The 16869-nt window shown below is 46.7% G+C and overlaps 1 long non-coding RNA gene across 1 annotated transcript; it reads right to left on the bottom strand.

Annotated features, from left to right (window-relative positions):
* Positions 1-542: 542 nt before the first annotated feature.
* On the bottom strand, positions 543-5460 carry LOC149363633 (uncharacterized). Its single transcript, XR_016288576.1, has 3 exons — positions 5237-5460; positions 2695-2870; positions 543-1883 (listed from the first exon to the last, which is right to left on the bottom strand). It is a non-coding gene; the product is annotated as an uncharacterized LOC149363633 (long non-coding RNA).
* Between the last annotated feature and the right edge of the window lie 11409 nt (positions 5461-16869).

Below are 16869 nucleotides of genomic sequence, written 5' to 3'. Positions count from 1 at the left end.
GAAGAACGGTAAAAACCAGTTGCTTCGTTTGGCCTTACCCTTGAACACACATCTTATCTTAATTCCTCTCGTATCGACCTCATTATTTCCCCGCCGTGCGCACGTGCTCTTCTCCTCAATGCGTACGTGCTCGACGGAGCGTGATGTCTGAGGGCGATAGCTCTAAAAGCCTGGAGACGCTGTCCTTGCAGTCTACGATGTGGCGTTCAGGGCTGAAGATTGTCCGAATCGAGTGAACATTGCACACACTTCTTCAAAGCTACCTTGGAATTCCCCGTCGTCAACATGTCACACCGGGGAGATCTGAATACAGTTCCTACTAGGCGGCAATCGACGACCTGTCATTCCTCTCAGTGCAGGGTACCGACAACAAGCCAGCTCTATATTTGCTATTCAGCGAAGGACTGTTTCTTTTATTTTTTTTACTGCTTTAATTCGTTCGTAGCTCCAGGAATAAATCTGCGACAACAGGAGAGTATGTCGTAATGGAGTTTAGGAAACGCAAGCGGCCAAGAATCAAAATGCGTTTTAACTAATATAAATTTCTATTTCACACAAGTAGTTTTTGCTCACTAACAGGCCTATGAGGAGAATCTTCTAACTTCTTAATATTGCCATTTTTTTCCATTTGTAAACTAAAACCCATTTCATAAAAAAGAGTCGTATATTCTTTTTTGCCGTAACCATTATTCCTTCATAACTCCCCTTCATTCTTTCTTATAGTAAGCCCTGCAAAGCAGTTCAAATTGTTTTTTTAACTGAAGCGCTCAATGTTGTGGCGGTAACGGCTTCATTCACAGCTGGAAAAGACTTGAGAGTTTTTTTTTTATGAAATGAAATAATACTTGTCTAAATCTTACAGAAGTAATCTTACGCTCTTCAAAAATGACAATAATTTCTCGTTTTTGTTTATTTTAAAGATATGACCCCGACCAAAAGGCAATAAAGCGTGCTGTGGCTACGAGAAATAAAAGTTTGAAGGAAAATATCACACTGAGCGTATAGTAGGGAAAAAAATTGCTATTTATAGTGTTAACTAATGCAGTCTTGTATAAATGCGATGGTGAGGAACAGTGATGCAGCAATGTGGTTCCGTTTCTTTGATGTAAGGGCTGAAACCGTGAAAGAAGTTTTTTTTCCCTCTTAAAATGATATTCCAATGCTATGAGCGTGATCTATCCGAGGTGACACGTAATGTTGGGGCGATAAAAATTCTTCACGTAGGGGCATATAGGAGGAAATGTTTTATGAAAAAAAGACAGAGGCGAAGTATTTTATGACGAGACGCGATGCATACAAGATCAAGTCTAGCCTTCGTATTGGTTATCTCCGCAGTTCTATTGTTGTTAAAGAAAATAAAGCAAACACAATGATGCTGAACCATTTCTAGCGAATTCGTTACATTCTCCTGATGTGGTCCCCACAATTAAAACTACAACAGCTGGATTGGAACGCTGCGGGCATGCAACCGACGGCACGCTATAGCTTCGCTCAGTGTGAACAATATGGCGGAAAGTGCACTCACGGCAAGAAGGGCTATATTTTTTTTTTTTTTTGTTATGATCCTCAGCTTCGGATGGCCCCAAAGCCTATGGCTCAGAAAATACTTCAGCTTTTACCGGGTTTGGAAAAATCGGGTCTTCATAAGTCTGCCGTTGCAATGGCAATGTTCCTTGCCACAGCGCTTATGACCGCCTCGACGCATATGACACTTCAACCCCTGATCACTTTGGTGGCGCTGGTAACGTTTGTGTAGTTACTGACGTCATGGGCCAACTCCAAGTTCTGCTCCCACTCTTGTTGCGCTGCTGTCGTATTTGGTGTCGAGTAAAGTGTCTTGCGTACGTCGGTTCCGTTAACCAGGCTGTGCTCCGCAGTCACTTCTGACGAAGAAACCGTGCATGGAAGACCCCGTTGAAAGAAGAAGGGGAGAAAGGCGATATATTAGTGCGAAAAGAAGGGATGTTTCCAGATATATGCACTAATTTTTGTACTCATCTTTCGGGCCGACTTCTCTGGCCTTATAATCAATAAACTCTGTACCAAACTTTTTTGCTCATGTTTTCTGTTTGTGTCGTATTTTTTTTATTCCTGGAGCTGTTTGATGGTTTTGTAACTAATTGACAAAATTATCACTCTTAAGAGGAGCCAAAGTCGCAAACTGCCTTAATAGTTACTATTAAAATGTAGTATATCTGACACTTTATTCATGTAGCGTACATCTCTTCTGCGTCATTTCTAAGTAACATGTGGTTGTTTTATTTTAGCCAGCTTTCATTCACTAGTTCACATAGAGAAAGTATGTTGCATGCTGCGCCTTTAAGAATGCCGATACCATCTCTTGCAGGCATTTAAATTAAATTAAATGTTACTGTCAATCAAATTTCGCTAAATGAAGCAAGCTTGTCTTTTTATTTTACGTCTCCTAGTGATACAACTTCTGTAATCTGCTTTGTTCAGAAAACAGCCTTACGCACCGACCATGGGAACGGCATGTAAGCCAACCGACAGCTTTGTTATTTTGTTTCCTTACAGGAGCAGTAAACAAGAAAAATCAACGGAAGCAAGATGCTTCCGTTGAAGAAAGAAAGGTCATATTATGGTTCGGGATGTGCTTTGTTTTTCTGCTAGAAATACATAATCTGCTGCACGGAGATGACAAGAGCGACTAAGAGGCCAACAGCCTAAACTTACCTTCTTTCTTCTTCACCTTCACCACGTAGAAAAGAAAGACGAGCATGAAGATAATGGGGAGGACGGAAGGAACCACGACCTGCCTCATGTTCGACCGAAACGCCAAACGCAGACTGCAGTGTCGTCGCTGCGGCTACGATGCTCAACTGGAAGTGACCGTGTCCCCGAGGAAGGACCTTGAAAAGATAATATGGAGTCGTTGGAGTCATTTTCAACGTGATATAACCGCGCCACTGAAGAAAAAAATTTAGCTGCGGTTCAACTCAGCTGAGCCTAGTAAAACGAGCGAAAGCTCTGTTAAACATGGTTATTCGAACTGACGCCTCTCCATAGCGTAAAGATCATGAGATGTGGCGAAGCGTGGTGAGTGACGTGGCATGACGTCAGAGCCAAGCCTCCACTCCTCCTGGCTTGAAGGTCAAATTTCAAAGCCACATGACCTTCAGCTTTGTACGGGATAAGTAGAGCTTTCGCTATAAAAAGAAAGGAAATAGTATTCAAGTAATACAAAACCGCTTTAGAGTTAGCTGTTAATACCTTCACGTAGTGTAAGAAGTCCATGGTTATGCGCAGGTGTTTTTATTAGGTTATGTGAACGCTGGCAATGGTTCGTGTGACCTTGTAATGCGACGACGTCATTTGAAGCGGACATGCGCACATTTCATGCGATGGTTCTGGCTTTAACAACATACACGTTAAACTGATAAAGGAGAAGCAGGCTAACGTTTACAAATGTTTCAGTCTTTAACGTCCTCATATGGGTGGATTAGAGCGATGTTAGTATTAGAGCGATGTTAGTATTAGAGCGACGTTAGTAGGTCATGAGGCACTGCATTCAGAGGGTGGGAAGGGTAGGAGGGGTGTGATGTCCTTTGCGAGAGGTTATCCGCACGAGGGCGGTGAACCAAGGTTTCGAAAAAGAGAGACAGAGAGAAGACAAAAGGGAGAAGGGAAGGGCCTTTGCGAGGAGTTTCATTTGCTTATCCTGCATTAAGAGAAGCAGAAACCTGAATCAAGGTGTCAAAGGCGGGATAGGAAAAGCGTAGAAAATGTGCGCGCACAGCAGAATATGCTCAGCATTGTCACATCGTACTGCTCATGCTCGACGACGTCTACAAATTCAAAAGTGCGTGACAAGCTTTCGTGACTGCTGACTGAAGGCCTGTGCTCTGACAGCTGACTGAAGTCATGTGCTCTGACAGCGACCGGTTATCAGGACCCTTCAGTACAGATTCACAACAGAATCATTCAACTAATGGGCGTGATAGCACGGCATTGTATTAGAGCACTTCCTTATTTTCCTTGAAGCATCGAAGTGTTTGTCAGAAGAGCTATATGAGCACCGCAAGCGCTCTCACTGTGCAGCGCCTACCGACTATAATTTTCGAGAGCCTTAAATACAAAAACTCTACTGGAATGCGTTACTATTAACATTATCACAAGTATAATATTTGCCTCACTTTATTTCCTCTCAAATTTCGGCAAGTACATAAGCCTAGTAAAATTTTATCGATTGCAAGAATTATTTTTCAAAAAGCTAGCATTAAATAGGAAGCAATATATCGAGGCAAACTTCAGCACAACTGGCTCCAGGGTCGCATTTCATAATTAATTCAAGTGATGTTCGAGTTGGGTGCCGCTCGGCCAGCCAGCGACGAGCGCGCTGACGTCACTAGGCAGCTAGCGCGTGCCCACCATTCTGGAGCGATGGGCGGAAACCCACGCACTAGTGACTCGGACCAAGAACGCAGAGCAAACCTTTTCACTCTTTATCTCTATCTCTCTCTCCATTTTTTTTTTTTTTCAACCGCATGAAGAATCGCAAGCGCTCCGCACGACGGTACACAAGCTCGCGTCTCGGTGGTGCTGAAAAGCTCCCATGTCATCGCTGCTTATACAGTCGACCCGGATGGCTTTTCAACCGAACTCCAATGACAGATGCCCACGCTTGAAACATTGGCTACAGCAGCAACAGAAGAGCGTCCCAAACGAATGCCTATGGAGGCCCCTGTATTCTGTGCAAACAATCTTCTTTGTCAGCTCAGGCCAAAATTCGGTGACTTGCAGATTGTCGCGACGCCTTAGTCAGAAATGTAAACTGTATCCAAGGTGCAAGACCCTGAATTGTTGATGAACATAAGTTTCTCGCCATCGCTCCTCTATGTAATTCTCCTCGCTATCCTCTCCCTGTCTCTATTTCCGCCGGTCGCACAAGGAAAGAGCTCTTTCTTTTGTTCTGTTCTTCCATGCTCACTTCGATAACGTGCATAACCCATTCGCCTATACCTGCGCTGTCGCGTAGAGTGGACGCTTCCTAATTCATCGGTCCTCTTTGGTGTAATCCAGGTGAATTGTGCGGTTTGAACGCAAAACACAGTGAAAAGCCTGCCACAGACACGCCAGAATGCATTAATGAATTAAAATCTCGTGTAGCAAGCAGCACACGGACGGCAGGAATTTTAGTGAGAAAACCTTTGGCTCGATACGCGTTCAAAAATCTATTTTAGTACAGGTATTACGAGAATAGACGACGTGTACATACCACGAGATCTGCGAAGGAAAATATCTGACAACGGCCTGCAAGATGGACGCTGCCGACCGCCCGCGGTGCGAATCGTCATGCGTATCTCATGCACTGAAATGTCACATTTCACACGGATGCTGCAGCTGACATATGACGCCCAGCTGGAACGCCACGTGCGCTTAAATATAATTCTTCATGCGTGACACGCGGTTTTAGCTTTTATAACTTTATTCACCGCCTCTCCTTTGACATTTGTCACGATGCAACAAGAACTCATCAAAGTTGGGCATACGTCTGTATGTTGGCTGTGACATGCCTCTTCCTTTTTTAAGTATACGTTCGCTCGCCCCATTTTGCGCAGAATGTGGCTGTGTACATTCTGCATAAACTAAGAAAAAATAGCACACGGTTTAGCATGGCCAAGCGCGGAATATCGTGCGCTAGCACTAGTCACGATGGGCACTTGAGGTCTTACGCGCTAAAGACACTTCACTTAAAGGCCTTTACCATAAAGGCCTTTGACCTAAATGCCTTTACCCAGAAGGTATTTATCATTAGGGTCTTAACTTTAAAGGCATTTAACATACGGAGTTTACCCTAAAGGTCTTTGGCCTAAAGGCCTTTAGCGCAAAGGACTGACCTAAAGGCGTTTACCTTGAAGGCTTTGATCAAAAGGCATCCAAGTGATGGCCTGCCAGGTGCACACTCCCGGCAGGTTGCCCTACAACCCGGTAGCCATGTGGGCCGCAAAGCAGGCATCAGGCTTCGTCGACCGTGAGCGAAAAATCCACGAAAAATCTCCAGAGAAGCAACCTATAGGAGGCAGATGGGCCACCCAAGTGACGTAACATTGTGTCGTCATCACAACCTGTCCACCGGAATGTGAGTAAATTGCCCACCGTAGAAGGTGGCAGTTAAATTATTGATTGGTCGCAAGAGGTTGCTCGGGAAGAGCTACCTGAGCAACAAACGAACCCCACCGCGGTGGCAGCCCCTACCGTCGCAGAACAGTGGCGCATCGCTTAACCGCTGCACCACTGCGCCAGCAGTAGCATGAGGGCTCCCAGGGATCTGTGAATGTCAACTAGAGAGTGGCCAATTCTGCATATATGGAATTTAACGTCATACCCTTAAGGCGGAGGATCCCCTCCAATTTTTTTTAAACATGCTGACGTATTATTGCTGAAAGCGAATGGTAGTTGCCACCAACAACTAGCACAAGTTAGACCGTTTCCACGGTTTCCAAACCTGCAGTCTTTAGGTGGTGACGAATCGCGGCTACGGCCGCTTATCTGTTTTTTCAGCCAGCGTCCGCTCCGGCGGACGCGGTTGTTGCTGCGACGCGCGTCTTTTCCTTTCTTTTTTCTCTTTCTCTGATCTTTTAACTCTCCTCTATCTGCACGTGGCAGCGGTGGTGGCTCGGCTGGAGCCAGTTGGCAGGCCCGTGCAATTTCCTTTTCATTCTTCTCTCAGTCGCAACAACAACAACAACCGAAAGTAACCCGGCCGTGGCATTTGTATCTTAGCTGTGTTGGGGAGCACTGATGACATGCCTTAAGCTCTAAGTGTGTAAAGTAAGAAGAACCACTGCCCTTGACTTTCGAGACGTTTTCGCCTTTAAGGCCGCAATACATGAGCGTTTTTACGTCTGCAAGTCGACGATTTTCGCCCGGCGGCGCGCACTCGACGCCCGGCGTATATATGCTCCCGATTTTGCAATAAACCGTCTGTTGAAAGTTAGCGCTTGCCTGTGTCTCCTCGCTTGTCCCGTCTTCTCTTGTGCGCTATTTATTTCCTTTAAGTATGTCATACCAACATGCCCAAGCCTCATCTCTTCTCGAGATAAACGCCCGCCGCCGCCGATGTGCTTCCGCCAGATATTGACGTGCGACGTCCGGTATGACCGGAAGCGGCAGCTGAAGCGAGCTGCTAATTAGCAGCGCAGAAAGCTCGCTCTTCCGGTTTGGCTGCCCCTGCTTGCAGTCACACCAGCATGGCCGCCATGGCCGACGAGCTACGCAGTGATTTTGGCACGGAGATGTTATTGTCGTGAAAATAAGCGCTACATCAGACATGAAAGGACGCTTCTTTTTTTTTTTTTTTTTAGAGAGAGAACACGGCCAATTCGTATATCTAAATGCCTGCATTACCTTCCAGAAGCGAATGTGTCGAAAAAAACCGCAGCCGGTTGTATTTGCGGCTGAGCGGGCGCCCAAAGGTAGTACGCGACGCCATGCATTCGAGCACGCAAATTCTTACAGATACTTATGCACGCGTGCTAAAGCAAATATATTAGTGTCGAAGTGAACACTTTCATGATTTTAACAGAAGTGTCAGCGTCGCTGCTCTCACGGACCTAATTGCTCAGTGGTATTTGCCACTTCTTGATCACAACTGCTTTCGCGCCGAGGGATACACGGCGACGCGCTGCTGCTTCTTCTCTCCGTGTATCTCCAGCCGGGCGTTGCGCCGCCACGTTTCCTGGCGCGGGAATGTCGTCGAAAAAAACGTCGCATGTCTCCCGGGCTTTAAGGGGCGCCTCAAGGGCTCCAATATACGGCTGAGAAACAGGCGCTCTTTCTCAATTACGTTTGGCAAAGACCGCTCGTCCTTGCCACGTTGTAGCCAACACGACTTCTACGCCATAAAAAAACACAATTAATCACCATCAAGTCTCGAAATTTTCCTAGAATCGCGTGGTTTCATTAGCTGTCCTTAAGGTTCTCCGCAGCTGCAAGGAAATAAAGTGCGCGATATTTGTTGCTTCTTGCGTTAGTTATTGCAAAGTGGCACTGTTCTTGTTTTCTTTGCATGTTCTTACAGCGTTGCTATGGGCCTTTTACACGTGGTTTCTAGGCGGCAGTCTGTGCACGACACGCGCAAACCACACCCAACACGAGCGATGAGACAGCAGAGCAAAACACGCAACTGATTTATTACATAACAGCATGTGGAGGGACCCCTACTCTTATTGATAGCTGCTAGAAGCGTGAAAAGGAGCTGATAACCGCGTAACCTCTTCCCCACACCTTGGACATTCTGTTAATCTAGTGCCTGCTAGCCACCTCTTCTATTATAGCCGGATACAAATCAAGGACGTAGAGGTCTTTCCCCGTCAAAGGACACCCCCCCCCCCCCCCCCCTTCCAGCCAATGGCGTCGGTCGATTCTCATTACCCTGCTAGCGGGACAATGCCGGCAGCGGCGCCACAACGGACAGAGTGGTCTATCCCAGACCATAGAAGGAAAGGATTACCACTTTTAATCTACCACTCCTTTCTTTGTCAAAATAGCAGGGTCATGAGAGTCTGCCTATGCCATTGGCTGGAAGGTGACCCTTTGGCGGGGAAAAGCAGCTGCGTTCTTGAGTTGTACCCGGCTATACAAGCTTTCGAGGTGGTGCTACGAGGAGTTTCGAAAGGTTGGTCACAAGAGCCGACAAGAAGCAAAAATAATTGTTTCTGGGACCGTAAAAAGTTGCGGCTAGCTTAAGCGTTAATGGTCGCTGAACTAAACTTCCCTGTGATGTTACTAAGGAACGAGCCGCATGCAGCTGCCATTGAAAGTCGCTGCCCTGTTGAGAGTATGCCGCTGAAGGAACACGCAACGTTGTACGGATTGGCGTTGAAAAGTTGATCAAATGCCCGGGTTCGCCATCGTGGTTAGCCGGCGGCTTCGACTTCGCGCGCGGGCATCTTGATCCTGACGCCTCTAAGTCATCTAGGCACTGGGAGCTCACGCGTCGCTATCCTCTCGCCGTCGACGCCTTCGCCCAGCTTCTCGGCCGCGCAGCCCCGGATCTTCAGGAAGTCATCGTTCGCGCTCACGTTTTCAGTGACGTTCGCGTAGTTAATGGAATAGATAAAAGCCTCATCAGACAAGCATGTCTTTGCCAAGGTGAGCTGCTGAGCGACGACGCGCTGACGAGCCGCGCGACACTAGGCTCATGATGCTGACGTCACAAAAAGCATTCCTTAGGACGACGGGAAACTGTCGCAGATCCCTTTAAGAGTTCATTGGATCGCTTCAAGCCGCACAGTGCTGCCATTGTCGATGTTGCGGCCCATGCTCGTTGACAGGATCGGGTCAGGGACGGTGCGGCCGGAGACGGAGTAGCGAGAGTCGGCGAGTGCTGAAAAAGGCTGTAGAGTTTATTCTATATATTTTGCAGCAGTCAAGTTCCGCAGATGAGAGCACTTGAGAAAAGACGAGAAGTAAGCAAGTCAGTGAGTGGTACGCCTTTGACACATGCAGTCCGGCTGCTTAAATGCAGTCCGAGATCCCGAAATCCCTAGCAGGTGAATCTCTCTACTTTATTAATGTCCAATCATGGGGTCACTGAAAATGACTTTGGGAGCCGCACTATTCAGAAGGCGGTGCCGCGGAGCTCCCTGGCTGGGGTTCCGGTGGCGAGGGCCCGCACTTCCGATGGCGATGTCGATCCTGTCTCCGTCTCCCAGCTTTTCTGGTGGTGGCGGCGAAAATTTCAGTATGACAGCAAAGAGGCCCTGGTTGGATCGGTCGTTAACCAGGGTTAACTAGAAGTACCGCGTCCCCCAATGCCACCTCCTTCAAACCAAGGTGCTTCCTAGAGGTGAATGGAGATTGCCGCCGTCGTTAGTCGCTTCAGGAAAGTGGAAGGGTCGGTTTCCAGATAGGGTGGACCATCGTGCCCGTGGGAAAGTTATGACAGCTTCTTTTTGTCGCCGCCGCTCTGCAGAGGGGAGGAGGCTTCTTCCCCTAACGACGCAATTAGCCTCAAGTGGTCACGCGACGTTCGCTGCGTTGTCCTCATTTTAAGTTGAACGCTTTTCCTTTTTTCAAGGAAAATGATAGGTATAAGATTAGAGGACAGAAAGAGGGCAGAGTGGTTCAGAGAACAAACGCGGGTTAATGACATCCTAGTCGAAATCAAGAAGAAATGGCCCTGGGTACGGCATGCAATGCGAAGGCAAGATAAGCGCTGGTTGTTAAGGGTAACGGAGTGGATTCCCCAAGGGAAGGCAAGCGTAGCAGGGAGCGGCAGAAAGTTAGGTGAGTGGATGAGGTTAAGAAGTTTGCGGGGGTACGTTAGCCGCAGCTGGCAAAGGGCAGGGTTAATTGGAGAGACATAGGAGAGGCCCTTTCCCTGCAGTGGGCGTAGCCAGGCTGATGACGATGATGATGATGATCACGCAACGAACTGTTTCTAAACGGGCAACTGTGGTCTTGTAAGCAAAAGGCGTGGTTTAGCCAACACACTGACTTACGCAGGGCATTCATTTAGAGTTTTTTGCTTGGGGGAACTAGCTTACCAAACTTTCATTAATTCTGCCAAGCTAATAACCGCATCACGTTGCACCAGGCTAACGGCCGGGTGCGGGGTGCATGTGTCCTTGACGTCTTGCAGTCGTGTGCCTTTCGTTGTTCAGACAGCATGGGGCAACTTGTAAAATAATACAGTGGAACCTCGCAATAACGAAACGTTCATAAGGAAATAATGGACATAACGAAGAAACAACGATTCCTCTTGGAATCTTGGTCAACAAGGGCTATAACGAAGTAGTCGCTGGGCTCTTTCAACTTCGTTATAACCAGGTTCAGCTGCAGTTCTTCTTGCCACTCTTGCCGCAAGCAGCTGTGCATGCATCCACTCTACGAGGAATATTCACCGACGTCACAGTGGCGGCCATTTTATGCGGCATGTGGCACAGCGAAAGGCTTAATGATATTCAGCCTGCTTATCACCCCCTGCTTCGCTTTGCACAGATGTAGCTGCGCGTTACACCACAAAATGGCGCCCTTGACGTCTCATGAATATTTTGGATAGCCATGTAAGCATTTCAGCTGTTATCTGGATACATCCTATAATATACATTGCTGCACTGAATGCGATATCTTTTTTTAGCCCGCACGACCCTCGAGAGTGCATGCCTTGGATCTGCCTTATTATACGCATAAAGGGCGAATCATCTCACTCGCTCTCCAGCGAGCACAGCTGACGCGACCGCTTGACTATGCATTAAACGCGACGACACCGTGTAAATAACTATCATCGCCCATATAGCAGCCCAAGCGCCCACCCTCCTCCAGAACTGATAAGCGGCGCCGTTAAACTTCCAATTCAAGTCTGACCAACTGGCCCAAAGCTTCCCCTTGTTGAACCTTATTCCAATTCAACATACCTGAGATGTAAAGCACCGTGCGCCAGTCAGCGGTTTGCGGCGTTTGCTGTCGGCGCGCACGGAAAGATGTGATGAAAAACAAGCCACAGAAGTGAAACTACTCAGGCCTGCCAGTTGCGAAAGAAGAGAAAGTTGGCCTTTTCTTTACGGCCGACGTATAAAGCGGCTGAAAGAATGCGGCTGTATGGTGGTCGCCAGCAGTCGCTTGGCAGCAGTGAAGCTGTCATTATCGCTGCCTTCGAGTGGCCTTGCTGCACTTGAATGTAAGACGGCGGGTGGACAAGCTGTAGGTGGCGGTGGTGATGTAAAACATTTATTTGTACTACTTACAAAAGAGTTATTGCTTGGACCGGGCCTGAAGGGCTCGAGAGATCCCTAGTCCTGGACCCCTGTGGCTTCCGCAGCGGCCTGGGCTCTTGTCACCAGGGCTCGTTGGTCCTGGAGAGTTGAGAAGCCGAGCAGGGCAGCCTCCCAGTCCTCTCGGGTGGGATGGTGAAAGCAGGATTGGCAGGGTATCATCACACCATTTGATACGTGTCCGCAAACACTTCCCCACAGTGTGGACACTCGCCTGAAAAGGCCGAGTGGAAATGTTTAAGCACTGCAGTGCACACTACAGTGTTAGTGTAGAGGCGAAGAAGCCAGCGCTCCTCCGCCCTCTTGAGGCCTTTAAAGGGGGTGGATATCGGCCGTGAGAGGTTTGATACATGGGAAATATCTCCCGAAAAGTAATATACGATATATTGTTCGCGAATGATCGCGTCCATGGCGCGCCGTTGTGCTTTACGCCGTTCGGGAGCTAGCAGGACATAGCGAGCGCCTGGTCCGGAAAGTTTGGAGCCAACGACGACCAGAGATCCGGAAACGCTCCGAGATCGCGGCGAATGCCAAGTGAACGTGTGAATAATGCACACCACCGCCGAACTTTCCTTCCCTTAAAGGTGCACTGAAGAGGAATCTGAACTTTTCTTTTTGCCGCGGGAACTCGATCTACACGTTCCTAGCATTCTTAGAAACTGCGACTTATTGCCCTGTATGGATGATTTCCCAAATTAAATCGAATTAACGGCCGGCTCCCGCCCTTTCTTTTGAATTCTGCCTCGTACGGTGGGCGGAGTCGACCAACGTGTGGAGTGCATTTCACCCAGTCCCGTGGCGGCTTGCCGCTCTGCCATCGGCGGAGTAATACGTAGTAGTCCGTACTAGCAAATAGTCCGCGCGTATTTTTATTTCTGCGGGCTTATTTTGCGGCTATATTATCTGCGAATGAAACTATTTATTCAAGAAAACCTAAAAAACAAAATAAAGCGAAAGCAAAGCCTACACGGAGCTGACTGAAAGGAACTTCACGCGTTGGTCGACTCCGCCCATCGTACGAGGCAGAATTAAAAAAAAAAGGCTGGAGCCGGACGTTAATTCGATTTAATTAGGGAAATCGGCCATACAGGACAATAAGTTGCAGTTTCTAAGAATGCTAGGAACGTGTAGATCGAGTTCCCGCGGCAAAAAGACAAGTTCAGAATCCTCTTCAGTGCACCTTTAAGGGCACAGTTCAGCAACCAAAGATGCTTCACATTTTCATCCGTGCCCGTACCAGCTAGCTTCTTGTCACAACTACTACCAATATAACAAGTACGCCGAGCTCCGCGCCGTTAGGGCTACATTTACCGCGTTTTATAAACACTGGCACGCATGCAAGTCCCGGGGGCAGGCACGCACAACGCCGGTTGCGGCCGCTTATACAAGTGCGGCAGCTGCGGCCTTGTTCCGCAAAACAGTGTGCACGTGCCGACATCTTTTTTTTTTCCTCTCGGTTTCTTTTTCCAAAATTATCCCTACGCTCGTTCTTTCGGTTCGCTGGAGGCAATTAGCCCTCGGATCAAATATAAGGGCAGTTAGAAATGTTGGCTTCGAGAGGAGCTGGCCGTTTCCAACTGACAGCCCTCTCTGGCCGTTTGACAAGACTACCTTTGGTTAGACGACGGTATGGCTAGCAGTCGGTACAACGGGCATGTAGGTTACAAAACTGACAACGCCGTACGCGCCAGGGACCATTTCCCACGCTCGCGCGGTTTTCTCAATGGAGGACACTTCGGAGCGGCTGTGTTAACGCTTCTAGCTGAGTTCAGGCACTTCTTTGTCTTTGACCCTCGTTCTAAATCGGCCAACGTGTCAGCATCGATATGACGTGGGCTACAAACAGCAACCTATATACTTTGCCAAAAAGCGTTGCCTGGATTAGTTGCGTGCACCTGGAAACCGCACCTTGTTCCCGCACCATATGTAAACAACTAGCAGTAGCTATATACACTCAAATCAAACAGAATGCATCATCGTTCATAGAGAAATATCTTCATAAAGAACACATGTACAATCTCCGGCATACCATTTATAACAAAGACCGGATTCGTACAAACTACGGAACACAAAAGTTAACATATCAGATTCCTAACTTCTTGAATAAGCACGCCATGGTTATGAATATCATTACTGACAGTTCTTGAGCTCAAGCCTTTAAAAAAAACATTAAGACATTTTTTTAGCACACAATTTTGACTATTTCCTTTATTTTCTGGGTTCCAAGTAGATACCAGATGATTTGTGTTGTGAATGTTTAATTGTTCCCGCTTGTTTATTTTCTCTGCCTATGACCACATGCCATTTATTTTAGCTGTTTGTTTCCTCGCAGTATGACTTAGCCCTGTATGCTATGCTGTATTAATGTGTTCCTTTTATGTTGATCGAAACTTGTTCAACGATGTGACTGCACCTGCTGTTGAGTGATGTGTTTTGGAAGGGGGCCGACACTGAGTCAGGCATTAATTTGCCTTTAAGTCTGCCTCCTAGGCACCTATTACTGTTTCCTGAATAAAATGAGTTTGACTTTGACCTGGAGGCCGCACCTTGTGACCGCACCTGGAAACCGCACCTAGGGCAAGCAGATTGCAGGACCAGGCTGTGAGCTTGTCCGCTGCGTGCAGCCTAGGTCGTAGAATCCTTCACTCGCCAATTCGCAGTCTTGATGGCAGTCTCACTGCTTCGTGCAAGCGGTTTTGTCTCCCAAGGATAGCGTAGTTTGCAACGAGACTGCGAATAACAGTAGAACAGGAACCAGATTGTCTAGTTTTGTTTCGTGCGACTGGGCCCAGCTGTTTTGACATCGGCGTGCAGGCAGATATTTTTTCAACAGCAGAATTTCTTTTCAATGTCATTTTGCAAACCAGGTTACAGCTGTAAACTAACTGTGACCCCTTTATACCCACTGCAGTGGGTTTCCGGCGTTGAACTCCCTAAGCACGGGATTGCATGTTCACGCTGCCGCGGTAGCAACATTTTGGCGTAGGCAAAACGCGAATGCCGTAGACTGCGATTTCGGCGCACATATTGAAGAGCCTGAGGCAGTCGCAATACATTCGGAGCTCTTCACTATGACATGGATCGTAGCCGTTTCCTTCGCTTTAGTTGACAAGAATGCTCTGCTTCTATTTCGTCGCCTCCACTTAAGTTACCACAAGCGTCAGTGCATGTCTTACAAGACGCGTGCAAGTTGTACAAAGAATCACAGCAAGAAATTTGTTGACTGCGCAGAAGGTGTTGTGTATTCCTTGCCACTGTCATGTGGTAAGGTGTGCGTAGGCCAAACCGGGAGGTGCCTAAACGAGAGGCTACGGGAGCACAATAGGAATATAGAAAATAAAAAAGGCAATCTTTCAGAACACTGTGAGGAATGTAAACCAGATGCATGCATGCCGAAGTTCGATGAATGCCAGGTGATTAACAAAAGCAGGAAACAGCCAACACGGGAGATTGTTAAAGCAAAGTATGTAAGCATCCCATCTGTATATTTATCAAAGAAGGAGATGATTTTTCTTGATGGCTTGTACAAATTGTGAAAAGTGACTTGCGGTGTGATAGGCTCGTGGGAAGATATTTTGATGCTTGCGCAGTATTTAAAAACTGTTTGTGCATTGAATAAAGATTCAGTTGAAAGTTAGCGCATGTGTTGTCTTCGTTGTGTCCTCGTCTCGAGCGCTACAGTTTTTCATCCGAGGAATATCTGATAAATTTCTCTTATTGCTTCCGAACAAGAACTTGTTCCTCAACCTATAGTGAAAGGGCAGATTTTTTTCAGTCCCCGCTTGTCCGGGACCAGTTGTCAGTATTAAAATGTTTAGGTTTGGTTTATGGGTATTTAACGTCCCAGAGCGACACACGCTATGAGGAACGCCATAGTAAAAGGCTCCGGAAATTTTGACGACCTGGTGGTTTTTAAAGGGCACTGACATCGCGCAGTACACAGGCCTCTAGAATTTCGCCGCCATCGAAATTCAACCGCCGCGGCCAGGATCGAACCTGCGTCTTTCGGGTCAGCGCCGAGCGCCGTAACCACTGAGCCACCGCGACGGATAAAATGTTCAAAATAATAATCGTGAATGCGTGTGAAAGGCAACTAAATATTCGCTCATTATCTAAAAGCTTTACGGGATTTTAATATCAACGTTTCAGTTTAAATAAAGATCGACGCGCTGACATGATTCTCCTGCCTTTCTATATTTGTAAGAAGCTGCTGTATGATTTGCTTTTATAGACAGAGTTTACAAAACTTGCCCAGAAAGAAAAGATGCTCCATTCTTCAATCATGTTTATTAAGAAGCGCTTCTTCTGCACGAATTTTGACAAGTGCAGACTTCGTGCTTCTCTTGGGTATAGTATTAGTTTAGTTTAATTTATGGGGGTTTAAAGTCCCAAAGCGGCTCAGGCTATGAGGGACGCTTGGGTATAGTATAACAACTGGAAGAACACGCGGATTCTGCTTCCAAAGCATATATGCGGCACAATTCACATCATTATTTATTTCATACAACGTTGGCTAAAACGCTGATATATATATATATATATATATATATATATATATATATATATATATATATATATAGCACAAAAAGATAAACGTACTTGGTTGGTAGAGGTAAAATGCGAAATTGAGAAATGCTTCATTTAGGTAAACATTTATTGCTAGTCGACGTTTCGGACAGCGCCTGTCCTTTTTCAAGACTCTGTCCGAAACGTAGACTAGCAATATATGTTTACCTAAATGAAGCGTTTCTCAATTTCGCTCTTCGTTTCTCAATATCTCGTTTCAATTTCGTTCCTCAAATTCCCAATATATATATATATATATATATATATATATATATATATATACTGACATACTGACATATACTTTCAATACTGACAACTATATATATATATATATATATATATATATATATATATATATATATATATATATATATATATATATATATATATATATTGTAGCGTGCAACGCGAATAGAACAGCGGCGCAGAGACGAAAAACCTGCGGCGGTCCCTCAGTGGTTCGAGCGCGCGCGCGAGAGACAACCAACTTCTTCCTCTACTAGCGCATGCACTACTACTGACTCTTCGAAAGCATGTATCACTGCCCCCCTCTTCTGCAGCATCG

Source organism: Amblyomma mixtum, chromosome 2 (assembly GCF_055824585.1).
Source record: "Amblyomma mixtum isolate Tamu chromosome 2, ASM5582458v1, whole genome shotgun sequence".
Classification (NCBI taxonomy): Eukaryota; Metazoa; Arthropoda; class Arachnida; order Ixodida; family Ixodidae; genus Amblyomma; species Amblyomma mixtum.
Note: the sequence above shows the minus strand (reverse complement) of the source record. Positions and strands in the feature narration are given on the sequence as shown.